Here is a 13,692-nt window from a genome sequence, read left to right on the forward strand (position 1 = left end):
AATATGGTTCTCCTTTCCACCTGTCCACACCTTTCCTCAGAGCTTCTTAGGATGGGGACTCTCATTACTGTGAACTGTGATGCTTGCAAGCCTCCGTGTCCTTCTACAGCACTTTAATAACAGCCGCAAGGCTGCCTGGGACCAGGGCTACGGGAGCAGCTCTCTTTATTTTTGACCTTAAGACTGGTAATTTGTTATTGCCATGAAACTGAGGTGTCAGGTTTGAAACCCTCCTGACCCTGGTTGAGAAAGCCTGCTGGCACTCTTGGAGGCTCAGCCCTGAGCATGGAGGCTGTGGCTCTCCTGTGCATTGCTTCTGTCTGTTCCGGCTTAAACCAGCTTGGACCAGAGCTGAGGTCTAACAAATACTGTTTTAATACCACATGTAGCCATAAAGGAGATATTACAAATGTCAGTACTCAGTGGGTGAGAATAGAAAGGGGGCTGAGGGTCCTTTCTACCATGGGCCCCCCCTCTTTGATTCAGGGCTCAGAACTTCATCAGATTTTATTGCCTGCCAAAGAACTCTTCTTCAGTTCTATTCTAGAAACTATATCTAAGAATCAGCTCTCTTGCCCTGGTGGCTTAGTCCACGTTTATGCTGTTCTGTTCCAAAATTCCTCTCTGAATTCCTGGAGTGTCCATCCCTGGCCTATCTTATTGTGGCATCTCCCCTTGTTCTTGACACTAGGTCAAATAGCTTTGTAGCATCTCAATTCTCAGTGCCATTCAGAAGCTGACGAATCTTAATGAGTTCTTCCCTTAATCTCTTTTCAAAGGGACTACAATCCTTAATTTCTTTAACTTTCTTTTTAATTATTTTAGCTCCTTGTGTTGTTCCTTTGGCCTCAAACCGTCCCTACTCAGTTTAAAGGTCACATTATTTTGGTTGACAAAGTGCCCAGGGTTGTGTACAATCTGGCCTCAAACTCCTTAGCTGGGCCAGAGTTGTCTCTCCAATTTGATTCATCCTATATAGAAATATACATTTAGGTAGAAAATTCAGTCTCTAGCCTTAAGGAGTTTGTAATGCAATTGATAAGATTATCCATGTTGTATAGAATGTGAGTATACTATATAATGTTAAAGTCATAAAGGTTGTAAGAAATAATCTAGTTCATTTGGCTTCTTTTAGAGAGGAGTTCAGGGAAGAAAATATTTAGTGTGAGACTGAGTGTTTGGGGAGGCTTCACAAGGATGATGGATCTTGAATTGGTGAGAAACCCTATTAGCTATCTTCATTCAGAGCTTAACATCTTGAATAAAATTCTACTGAATTCAAAACTGATTAAATTAGAATAAATTTTTTAACTTAAAGTAACATTTAGTAGAGAAACAAGCATAGTGCAAAGGCAAGAGTAATGTTTTTTAGGATTCAAAAAGACCTAGCCTTCTCATTATAACTTTAGTTCCCGGCATCTATGTGAGCTTGAGTATTACATTGCATTTTCTCAAATCATAAATAATAATAGCACACACTCTCACGCCATTTACCTCCATGATTGATATGTGGAGCAAAGGAGATAATTACTTAAACAATAAACTGCCATATACATATGAAGAATTTTAGGGGTGTCTGGGTGGCTCTGTTTGTTAAGAATCTGACTCTTCATTTTGGCTTAGGTAATGATCTCACAGTTTATGAGGTCAAGCCCCACGTCAGGCTCTGCACTGACAGCATGAAGTCTGCTTGGGATTCTCTTTCTCCCTTTCTCTCTCTCAAAATACATAAACTTAAAAAAAAAATTTTTTTTTAAACCTACTCAATTCAAAAGTGATATATTTCCATAAAAACATGAGCTTTTCACTTTATCCAGACAGGTCTCAAGTGAGATATTTTCTCTGTTGATTTATATTCCACGCCCATATATTTAAGATGAAGGTGGGAAGGACCATAAAATATATATTTTAGGAGTGCCTGGGCAGCTCAGTTGGTTGAAGCATCCGACTCTGGCTCAGGTCAAGATCTCACTGTTTGTGAGTTTAAGCCCTGTGTCAGGCTCTGTGCTGACAGCTTGGAGCCTGCTTCAGATTCTGTCTCCCTCTCTCTGCCCCTCCCCCACTCACATACTGTCTCTACGTGTCTCTCTCTCAAAAAAATAAATAAGCATTTAAAAAAATTTTGATACAAATAAATAAATAATATATTTTACATTTGAACAAACATAATCTTTTTGAAGGTGGGAGCTATGTCCTCTCTGGGGTCTCTAATTAAGCACCAAGTATCTATTTTACTGTTTCATTGATTTGATTGTTAAATATCAGTTAAGTCTGCAAAGTTGAGCTCAGAAAATTAAATAAACTGAGAGGTGTTCCATAACAGTAATGAAATCTCCCTCTGGTAGAGTATGGCTTAACCGATTAATTTAATTCATACAGCATTTTTTGAGTACCTATCACCATTTTTTTTTAAGATTTTATTTTTTTAGGTAATCTCTACACCCAATGTGGGGCTCAATGTGGGGCTTGAACTTAACAACCCTGAGGTCAAGAGTCACATGCTCTACCGACTAAGAATGCCAGGCACCCCAAGTACCTATCACCTTTAATAAGAAAATAGAAAGTAAAAGGATGATGTGTTTCAGGTGCCATCACTGTAAAAACCATGTACGTTTTTGGGTTTCCTAGGTGGCTCAGTCAGTTAAGCGTCTGACTTAGGCTTGGGTCATGATCTGACAGTCCATGGGTTCAAGCCTACATCAGGCTCTGTGCTGTCAACTCAGAGCCTGGAGCCTGCTTCACATTCTGTATTTCCCTCTCTCTCTGCCCCTCCCCTGCTTGCTCTCTCTCTCTCTCTCTCAAAAACAAATAAAAAACATCTTTAAAAATTAAAAAAAAAAATGTAAGCTCTTGATTTCTTGAAATGAGTATATGTGTATATTTTTAAATTTTTATTTTTAAGTAATCTCTACATCCATCATGAGGCTTGAACTTATAACCTCAAGATCAAGAGTTGCATGCTGTACCAACTGAGCCAGCCAGATGTCCCAATAAGAGTATATTTTTAAAAGCAGAACACGAAGGGGTGCCTGGCTGCCTCAGTCAGAAGAGTATGTGACTCTTGATCTTGGAGTTGCGAGTTCAAGTCCCATGTTGGGTATAGAAATTACTTAAATAAATATACTTTCAAAATAGATAAATAAAAGCATAACATTGAAATTAACTTTCTTTGCTTATTATCTTCATCTTTGAACTTAGAATAAAGAGCAAACATTTTTAATAGTCTAGAGTAACTTTCAATAACTACAGTAAATACTATTCATTTTATTACAATATAAGATCACACTATTCCCTTGTTTAAGCTTACCTCATTCTTTTATCAACCTCCCCCCCAAAGTTTCTACTTTTCATGAATAAAACTGTGAAATTAACATTGTTTTCTAATTTCATTCCTCCAGGTACTGACATTGCAGAGCCTGCTGTGGGGCTCGAACTCACAAACCTTGAGATCATGAACTGAGCCAAAATTGGACATTTAACCACCTGAGCCACCCAGGTGCCCCCAACCAAGCTTTTAACTAAAGGCTGGATGGTGAACTGTGAAAAATAAATTGATGTCATCAATCCATTTTCAGGGGTACAAGTGTCTGTCTGTACCTCAAAACCCATAACACATGACAAAGAATGATATTTCTTGTTGGCAATTCTCACTGAGGCCAACAATGGAGGTGAAAGAACCATCCACAGCTAATAGGGGAGTACTGGTGGGATGGTTAATGATGGCCAGCAGTGGTGGAAGAGTGAAAGATCATATAAGTGAAAAACATTATTATTTCCCCTAAGTGTGGATTGAAGCCCAGTGATGAGGCAAGTGAAAAAGGCCTGCGCTAAGATTGAGCATCTCTTGCTCTTTTCATGGGGAAGAGCGAGGACTTGGACACAGAATCTCCATGTCTCTCATTCTATTTCCTTCATGCATAAGAGTTCTTTGATTCTAACAAATAGAAAGAAACCTTGCAACAACTGTTCACTTGACGCTGCCCCTGGTACCTGGCCATTGGTGTTAAGTAAACCTCAGTCTGCAGGTTAGTCACTGAAGTACTGAGCGAGCAGCTGCTCTTTTTTGTGCTCCCTATAGGTAACTATGGGAGCTACAAACATAATACTATAGGATACAAGATTACTTTCTTCCCCATTGGCTTTCCAATCCAGTTGACTCTGTTTGATATAAAAGAATAATTCCCAGCTGCTAGCAACCCTGTCCACCCAAATGGGATATGAAATAATCCAGCCATGTTCTTTCAGGTCTTCCCACATTATCATCTGAAATAAAGACTCCTCCCCGCCATTACTGAGGAGCCAAGAACAGAAGCAGATAAGCTGGGTATGGGTGTAAAGAGTACAAATGAGCTTCTAGATATGCGTATGCATAATAAGGATAGGCTATGAGAAAAATAAAGTGGAAAGTAAAAATGGAATACATTAAATCATTGAACTTAAAGTGTGGGTGAGATTATGACTGCCACCATGCAAAGGTGAGGTGGGGCAGTGGAAGGAACACAAGTTAGAAGTGCATCATGGTTTCATGCTCCAGACATGCCTTAAAGGTGCTCTGGGTTAGCTTACCACCCACCCACTGAGGAGTGCTGTCAGCCTTTACCTGATCACTTTCCACTTACGGGGATGGGGAGTCACTACATCATCAGCCAGACAGGTCCAGTTTTTATCATTTCTAATTACTCAAAGAAATGAAATCTACCTCTCTGTAGATTTTACTCAAGGATTTTTTTTTAACGTTTTTTTTTTTAATTGTTTTTGTTTTTTTTTATTTTTGAGACAGAGAGAGACAGAGCATGAACGGGGAGAGGGAGGGAAACACAGAACCTGAAACAGGCTCCAGACTCTGAGCTGTCAGCACAGAGCCCGACGCGGGGCTCAAACTCACAGACCATGAGATCATGACCTGAGCTGAAGTCGGCCGCTCAACCGACTGAGCCACCCAGGCGCCCCCTCAAGGATTTTTAATTTAAGAGCAAGATAAAAATACATTAGTCTCTCTTGTACCTAAGAGAAAGCTAGTCATTGTCACTCTTAGATTTCTCCTTTCTCCAAGTCATTTAGTTCATTTAGTTAGTATTTATTTGTTCAGTTATTTAGAGTAGGGCTCAGACCTGGGTTGTTCATTATTGTATTCCTAGCACCTAGAGCAGTGCTCCGGTGTAGTAAAGTAAAACCAAACAAAAACAAAAACAAAAATCACTTACTGAGGGCCTTTTCCTTGCCATGCGTGGTATTTGACTTCAGGTTTAGATTTATGAAGTTCAATAAACCAGGGTCTGTGCACTTTGGCAGTTAAAGTCTAGAGAGGAAGGCAAACAAATAAATCAAGTATTACGGTTTTAAGTGTAGGCACAATGTGGTATGGAGCACACGAGAAGGATATCCAAACTGAAGTGGGACTCCAGAGAATTCTTCCTGGACAAGGAGCTACTTGGGTGGAGCTTGAAGGGTAGAGTGACAGCTGGATAGAGGAGGGGAAGCAAAGAGCCACAGTGGCTCAGAGTGGCTGGAGTGGAGCATTTTGGTTGGTTGTGCTAAGAGGGTAGAAACATAACCTGGGCCTTTAGTGCTACATTCAGAGTGAAAGCTTTATGCTAAAATATTTGGAGAAGCTACTAAAAGATCGTAAGTAAGAGAATAACATAAGTGGGTTTTTATTTTTAGAAAATTGGCAAGTTATGGCTTGAAGCAGCAAAGGGAGGAAAGAGAGATTGAAGTCAAAAAGAATAGGTAGAAAACAGACTGAAGTCACAAATGCAGAATTCAGTGATTCAGGCCAAAATGCTGTGAGATCCTAACTGAAGGCAGTAGCAGAAGAAATGGAGAACAAGGAAAGCAGGGATAGTACTGCAGAGTTAGAATCTGTAGGCTTTGCTGACTGATGTGTGTGGCTTAAGAAATAGGTGTCCTAGATGACTTCAGTGGCTAAGCAAATGATGACATCACTACCTGAAATTATGAATGTCATTTCTGAGAGATATGGATGCAAGCAGGTTTATACATAGTGACCTTGAGGCACTGTGGGCATTCAAGGGTGGACAGCCAGCAGGCAGCTGGATACATAAGGCCAGCAGAGAGGTCTTGGTAGAGATACAGCTGAGGGAACCATCAACATGTGTACAAGACTTTGGTGTGGCTCCCCCGAGGGGACGTACAAAGGGCGAAGGGCAGAGGACTTTCCTTACTCCTTCCTCACATAATGTAGATTTAAGACTTCTTAAAGTCCTGTAAAAACTCTTTGCCAAGGTTCTTCTTGGAATTGCACATAACTAAACAAATAAACAAATACAGAAGTGATTTCACCAATGCATGTATAATAGTGTTGCTTTCCCTGATCTGGTAAGCGTATTGGTATGATAACAACCAACATGGCATTAGCTTTTCTGCAGCTCATCACCTTGTTGGTTCATATTGAGCTAATGGACAACTGAAACCTCCAAATTTTGGAATAAATGCTGAGGTCAAGGGCTTCTCCAACTATTTTTTGATAATTGATATTTGGAAACTGATTACACAATTTCACAATTACCTACTAGAAGACAACCTCCTCAACCCTCATTAAACAGGCCTTTTCCTGCTGTCAAAATAAAGGTGCCACATGTTAGTATCATGTAGAGAAGGTAAAGAAGTTTCAGAAAAGCAATTTTTAAAATTCTTAATTGAAGTATAGTTCACATACAATATTGTATTAGTTTCAAGTGTACAACATAGTGATTTAACATTTTATACATTACAAAATTCTCACCACAGTAACTAGGGCTACCATCTGCAACCATGCAAAGTTATTACAAGATCATTGACTATATTCCCTATGCTGTACTTATAGAAAAGCATTTTAAAATAGGACCTAGAGGAAGAAGCTAATGAGATTATGTTGTATTGTTGCTGGAGGAAAAAAAATTATGTCACATGTGCTAATTGGCTTTGCCAAAAACAGTTATGATTTTCTGTCTCATCTGGGTCCTGAGGATGCTTAGGATCCTTTCCTGAGTCCCAAGTTAGCAAACCTTTCCTAGTCGTATAACAGCTGTTCTAACCTATTCCCACCTCGCCTCATGACCCTAATCCAAGCCTCGTCTGGCTCTCTGTCTCATTGTCAGCAGACACCCTCATCTATTGTTGAGAAAAGAGAGGCTTCAGATATCACCTCCCTGACTTCTTTTTTCTTGTCCTTAAATTATGGTCACATCTTCTGTTCCTCCTTCCCCCTACTCCTGTGCTAGCCCCCTCTGTGTTTCTGAGTCCATCCTTCTCGCTGTCTTCACGGCATGGATCTGATCCTGTTCCTTTCTCTGAGGCCTGGGAAGGGGAGATCTCAGTGACAGAAGGTCACATTCACAGAAGGGGGATGAATATCAAAATGTCAACAGTGATTTTTTCCCCCTGGGAACTGGAGTGTTCTGTGATTTTTAAATAAATAAATGTATTTTGTTCCATTTAAAATTAATATATGATGATATGTAAATTTTCTTAATAAAGCTGTTGTTTTTTTTTTAAAAGTAATAATACATGGTCCCAGATCCACTATTCACGATTTTTCTCTTCTTGGACTAATTTCTTAATTTCTCTATCCCTCAAGTTTTATGGTGAGGGCTGAGTGAAGTATTCCTGATATACAGTAAGTGCTTCTTAAAAATAACTGTAAGGGCACCTGGCTGGCTCACTCAGCAGAGTGTGAGATTGATCTTGGGATTGTGAGTTGGAGCCCCATGTTGGGTGTAGAGATTACTTAAAAATAAAATCTTTTGGGGCATCTGGGTGGCTTAGGATTTTGTGTCTCCTTCTTTCTCTGCTCCTCCCCTGCTCATGTTCTCTCTCTCTCTCTCTCAAAAAAGGAAAAAATGTTTATTTTTAATTTTTTTTATTTTTTAAATAAATAAATTTTTAAATACATTTTTAAATACATTTTACATAATTTTTTTTTATTTTTAAAAATTTAAATAATAAGGGACACCTGGGTGGCTCACTCGGTTAACTGTGTGACTTCGGCTCATGTCATGATCTCACAGTTCGTGAGTTTGAGCCCCAAGTCAGTCTCTGTGCTGACAGCTCAGACATGGAGCCTGCTTCAGATTCTGTGTCTCCCTCTCTCTCTGCTCCTCCCCTGCTCACATGCTATCTCTCTCTCAAAAATAAATAAAGATTAAAAAAATTTTTAAATAAATAAAACTTCAAAAAAAAGTTTGCTGACTCCCATTGCCTTCAGGATAAAGTCCAAGCTCTTTAGTCCTGCTCGAAAGGTTCTTTACAAGCTGATGCCATCCACCTGTCTAAACTCACCTTCTCTAAGAGTTCTTCTCTTCTTCACTGTCCCTTGACAATGCACACTTGCCTGCCTCTGTGTGTCTGCTGACCCTGATTCTAGGAATTCCTCTTCTTTTTCTATACTTAGATTTTATTCCTCCAAAACTTAACTCAAAAGATAAGTCTTTGTGTTTCCCTCCCCACACCCCTGCGATACTTATCCCCTCCCTGTGCACACCTCTAGTAGGTTCTTATTTTATTTTATGGTCATGATGTATTACATATTCATTTTGCCTGACACACTGCATACCCCTCATGCATGTCATAATCTGTGTACTAGCAGCTAGATGGTGCTTGATACATAATATCTTCGTAACTGAATGAATGAAGGAATGAGAGTATATGTTCATCTTTCACTCAGCTAGTCAATCAACTGGTATTGTTGAAATATCTATTATGTGCTCACCATGTGCACAACAGATCTGTCGAAAGACTTTAAAATTTTGAATTTCAGTACTACAAAGATTTTTTCTGAGTGCCCATTATTTGCTGTGGGAATATCAAGAAGTAAAAGACATGGTTTCTAATCTCAAGAGAGACTTTCATAGTGCCTGAGTGGCGCAGTCAGTTAAGTGTCTGACTCTTGACCTTGGCTCAGGTCATGATCTCACAGTTCGTGAGTGCACTGGTGGCACGGAGCCTGCTTGGGATTCCATCTCTCCTTCTCTGCCCCTCTGCTTCCCACTCTCTAAATGAATAAATAAATAAATAAATAAATAAATAAACATTTTTAAAAATTAAAAAAATAAAAAATAATTAAAAATAATTAAAAATAAAAAATAAAAATTAAAAAGTAAATAAATAATAAGGATTTTAAATAAATAAATAATAAAATTTATATAAATAAATAAACATTTTTATAAATAAAATAAATAAGTAAATAAACATTTTTAAAAATTAATAAAAGAGAGACTTTCAATCTTTGTAGGGAGATACAACTTTGTTCCACAAAACAATGTGAATGATACAAGCAAATTCCTATTAGATATAAAGACAAGTGGAAGAGAAACGCCATAGCACTAAACTAAGATTGGGGGTCTTAGTTGTTTCCCCCCATCTGTCATTTAACAGCTATATAACCCTGGATAGGTCACTTCGTTATCTCCTTGACTCTGTTTTCTCATTTGGTAAAATGATATTTGATTTTTTTTATTACTAAGTTTCCTCCTAACTCTTTGATTTTGTAACTAAGTGCTATGGGATGACTGGAAAAGGAGCATTTATTGCGATTTAGAGCTGCTGGAAGGAAGGTGAAATCTAAGCTGAACTTGAACTTTGGGTGAGATTTTGGATAGCCAGAGAAGAGGCAGAAAGGCATTTAAGATATGGGGAACAACATAAACAAAGGGACAGGCAGAGACAGGATTGAGCAAGCATGCTTGTGAGGTGGACTAGACCAGGCTCTCTGGTGGAGAGTGTTTGTTAGAGAGGATTGAGAAACAGCTTGGGTAGGTTGCCTAGGGCCAGGAAGGACTTATGAGAGAAGCATTGGAATCAGTGCAGCTATTTTAGGATAGTTGCAAAAGGCAGAACAGAGGTAATAGGGACCAAGATTAGCTTTGCAGCAGTGAGAGGGCAGAGCAATGGTTGAAGAGAAGTTTCGAAGATAAAAATCAGAAAGCTGGCTTGGCTATCTAGTCTAAAGGAAATGGATGAGTCAAAGATACCTTTTACATTTTAAACCAGAGAAAGTGAATAAATCAGGTTCTAATCCAGGTTCCAACACCTCTAGGAAGAGGATAGCATGCCCCAACAGCCTGTTCTGTCTGCTTCCTCTAGTGACATAGGCTTGAGGGCTGCTCTAGCTCTTCTACACACCAAACTCCTGAGGACTTTTGCTAAGAACAACTCAGACACATTTTTTCTTTTTTAATAAATCTTTTAGTATCCTTGGAAGTCCTTTGAGCCTATAATGTTTTGAAACTTCCAAATTTTATCTTAATCAAGAAATTACAGGGGTATCTGACTAGCTTAATCTGTAGAGCATGCAACTCTTGATCTCTGGGTCATGAGTTCAAGCCCCATGTTGGGCATAGAGCCTATGAAAGAGAAAGAAAGAAAGAAAGAAAGAAAGAAAGAAAGAAAGAAAGAAAGAAAGAAAGAAAGAAAGAAACTGCAAAGACTTCCACTTTCTTAAGAAATTAAAAAGTAGGGTATTGAGGAGGGCACCTTTTGGGATGAGCACTGGGTGTTGTATGGAAACCAATTTGACAATAGACTTCATATATTGAAAAAACAAGAAATTAAAAAGTATATTAAATCAGTGGTAACTAAATTTAAAGATCTGGCTGAACATTGATTTTATATAGAGAGATTTTATTCAAATGGTATTGCAAACATTGTTTGCCTCAGGAAAGGGATCTAATTGTGAAAGGAAGACATAATTTACTCCAGATAAAATACCTAAAATTCAAGGTCTAAATTAGTGCTGGCTCAGTCAGTAGAATGTGTGACTCTTGATCTTGGGGTTGTTAGTTTGAGCCCCACATTGGGTGTAGATATTATTTAAAAATAAAATCTTTTTGGGAGCACCTGGGTGGTTCAGTCGGTCAAGCATCTTGATTTTAGCTCAGGTCATGATCCCATAGTTTGTGAGATGGAGCCCCACATTGGGCTCTTCTATGCTGATAGCATGGAGCCTGCTTGGGATTCTCTTTCTCCCTCTGTCTTTGCCTCTCCCCTGCCTGTGCATGTGTGCATGCTCTCTCTCTCTCTCTCTCTCTCTCTCTCTCTCTCTCTCTCTCAAAATAAATAAACTTTTAAAAATAAAATAAAATATTTTTAAAAAATTAATTTATTTATTTTGAGAGAAAGAAACAGATGACATGAGTGGGGTAGGGACAAAGAGAGAGAGGGAGAGAGAGAATACCAAGCAGGTTCTGCAGTGTCAGTAAGGAGCCTGATGTGGGGCTCAAACCCATGAACTGTGAGATCATGACCTGAGCCGAAATCAGGAGTCAGACGCTTAACTGACTGAGCCACTGAGGTGACCCTAAAATAAAGTAATTTTTTTTAGGTCTAAATAAAAGTACACTGAAGGGAGATACTTTATTGTTTTTAAAAGAAATATTTTTTAATAATGTTTATTTATTTTTGAGAAAGAGAAAGAGAGCCAGGGAGAAGCAGAAAGAGAGGGATACACAGAATCTGAAGCAGGCTCCAGGCTCTGAGCTGTCAGCACAGAGCCTGATGCGGGGCTCGAACTCACAAGCTGCAAGATCATGACCTGAGCTGAAGTTGATGCTTAACTGACTGAGCCACCCAGGCACCCCTCATTCTTCAACTAATACTCATGTGCCAAAAATCATGTTATGATACTATAAGCTGTGAAAAGAGAGATGAAGCTCCCTACCTTCAGGAAACTTCCAGTCAAGGAGAGGAGAGAAGAAGTGAGCAAACGATCATACTGTAATTTTATTAGTCTTGATTGCTGCAGGTTGCAGAGGTACCTTCAGATGGAATTCAGAATGAAATTCTTCAGGAAATGAAAAACTTTTTCAGAGGGGTAGACAAGCTGAGGGGGATCAACAGGGGATGCTGAGGCATTCAGGAATGAGCAGTGGCAGGCAGCCATCACCATCGGTAGCCTGAAAGGGCAAGGGGTGGCAACAGTGTCAATGAGGCCCCAGAGAGAAACAGAGTCAGGAGGAGGGACCTCTTGTCAGAGTGATAGTCATAGAAAAACATGGCCAGAGCTAAGGTACCACAGCAGGGAAAGGGCAGAGTAAGAAATGTTCCCATATCTCTCTGCTTCTGGTCCTTGGCGGTACTTCTCAGGGGTGGAAGCTCAAATGATAAGGTCTGTAGAACTCAGCCTGTTGGATCATTAAACAGGCTGGAGAAGAGTCAGAAGATGAATGGCGGGGGGAAGGTGTTAGAGAATAACCAGCCCGACAATGTCCTAGTCTGTAATAGAGGTATAGAGGATTAGAAATCAAGAGAGGCAGGGCTCAAGTATCCCGGCAGAGAGGGACTTCTTAGCCAAGATATAGAACTTAGGCACAGAGCAGGAAACAGGGCCTTTGTGAACAGAGATGTGAGTTGGCATGATGGTGCATCTGTGACAGTTAGATTCAGGAGTAATTTGGCTGCAGGTAACAACAACAACAACAATTACTTAAACAACATAAGGTGTATTTCTCAAAAAGGAAGATAGTCCAAAGGAAGCTAGATACAGAGGCTTTACAGTCATCAGGGACTCAGGTTTTTTCTATGGACTCTATCATCCTCAGCACATAGTTTCTATCTCATGATCCCCACAGCCATACCTCTGTGTTCCAATCAGCAGGAAGGAGAAGGGGTGAAAATGATTATGCTCCCTCCTTGGCTTACACCCAATTGGCCAGAAATGAATCATGTGGCCATACCCAGCTACAAGGAAGGATGGGAATAACCTCTTTATTCTGAGTATTCCTGGGTCCAGCTAAAAATCAGGGGTTTCATTTTAAGGGAAGAAGGAAAGAATGAATGTTGGGAGACAATTTGCAATATCTGTCAAAGGAAGGGATGGAAATACAGCGACTCCAAATGCTCAGCCTTGCCTGGGATGGTAAACGATTTAATTTTTTTTAATTGTTTTTTAATTTTTTTAATTTAAAAAAATTTTTAATTTTATTTTTGAGGGGGGTGGATACAGAGGATCTGAAGCAGGCTCCTTGCTGACAACAGAGAACCTGACTCAGAGCTTGAACACAGGAACCGTGAGATCATTATCTGAGCCAAAACCAAGAGCTGGATGCTTAACTGACTGAGCCACCCAGGTGCCCTGATAAATAATTTTAAATAAGCTGGAAGATGTATTTATAAAAACAGAAAATTAGTATTTTGTTCATAAGGCAACAAGGTATTTTAGGAAAGTCCAAGAACTGGGAATTAGGAATGAGTACTAGTTCTCCACTAGTTATTAACTAAGCAAGGGACCTTAGGCAAATCAGCTTACTTTCTGAATCTTGGTTTCCTTATGTGCAAAATGAGAGGGTTGGAATATATTCCATTTAAAGGTTTCCCTTCCTATAGACTCCAGAAAGTTGTTTTCTGTATGTTGTTCCTAAGATTAGCAGAGACTGAAAAATAATAGAAATGCAGTTAGGTTAGGGTGAAGGACTTTAATGGTTGCTCTGTTAACTTTAATTGATTTAAACAATACATATTCAAATTGTTTTTCTTGGTTATTTGCTCTTCAAACATTCTAGAAATATTCCATTCATTATATTTTGGAAATGTATATATCCAGATGAAATTATGTGTATATGTATTGTCAAAATATTACTCAAAGGAACATTCTGAAAATCATACTGAATTTTTCAGATACTACATTGATTCCTTAACAAAAGATCCCTCTTTAATATGAATTCACTAACACATCTGACTCTAGAGGTGCCTGGGTGG

This window comes from Panthera tigris, chromosome B4 (genome assembly GCF_018350195.1).
Source record: "Panthera tigris isolate Pti1 chromosome B4, P.tigris_Pti1_mat1.1, whole genome shotgun sequence".
Taxonomy (NCBI): domain Eukaryota; kingdom Metazoa; phylum Chordata; class Mammalia; order Carnivora; family Felidae; genus Panthera; species Panthera tigris.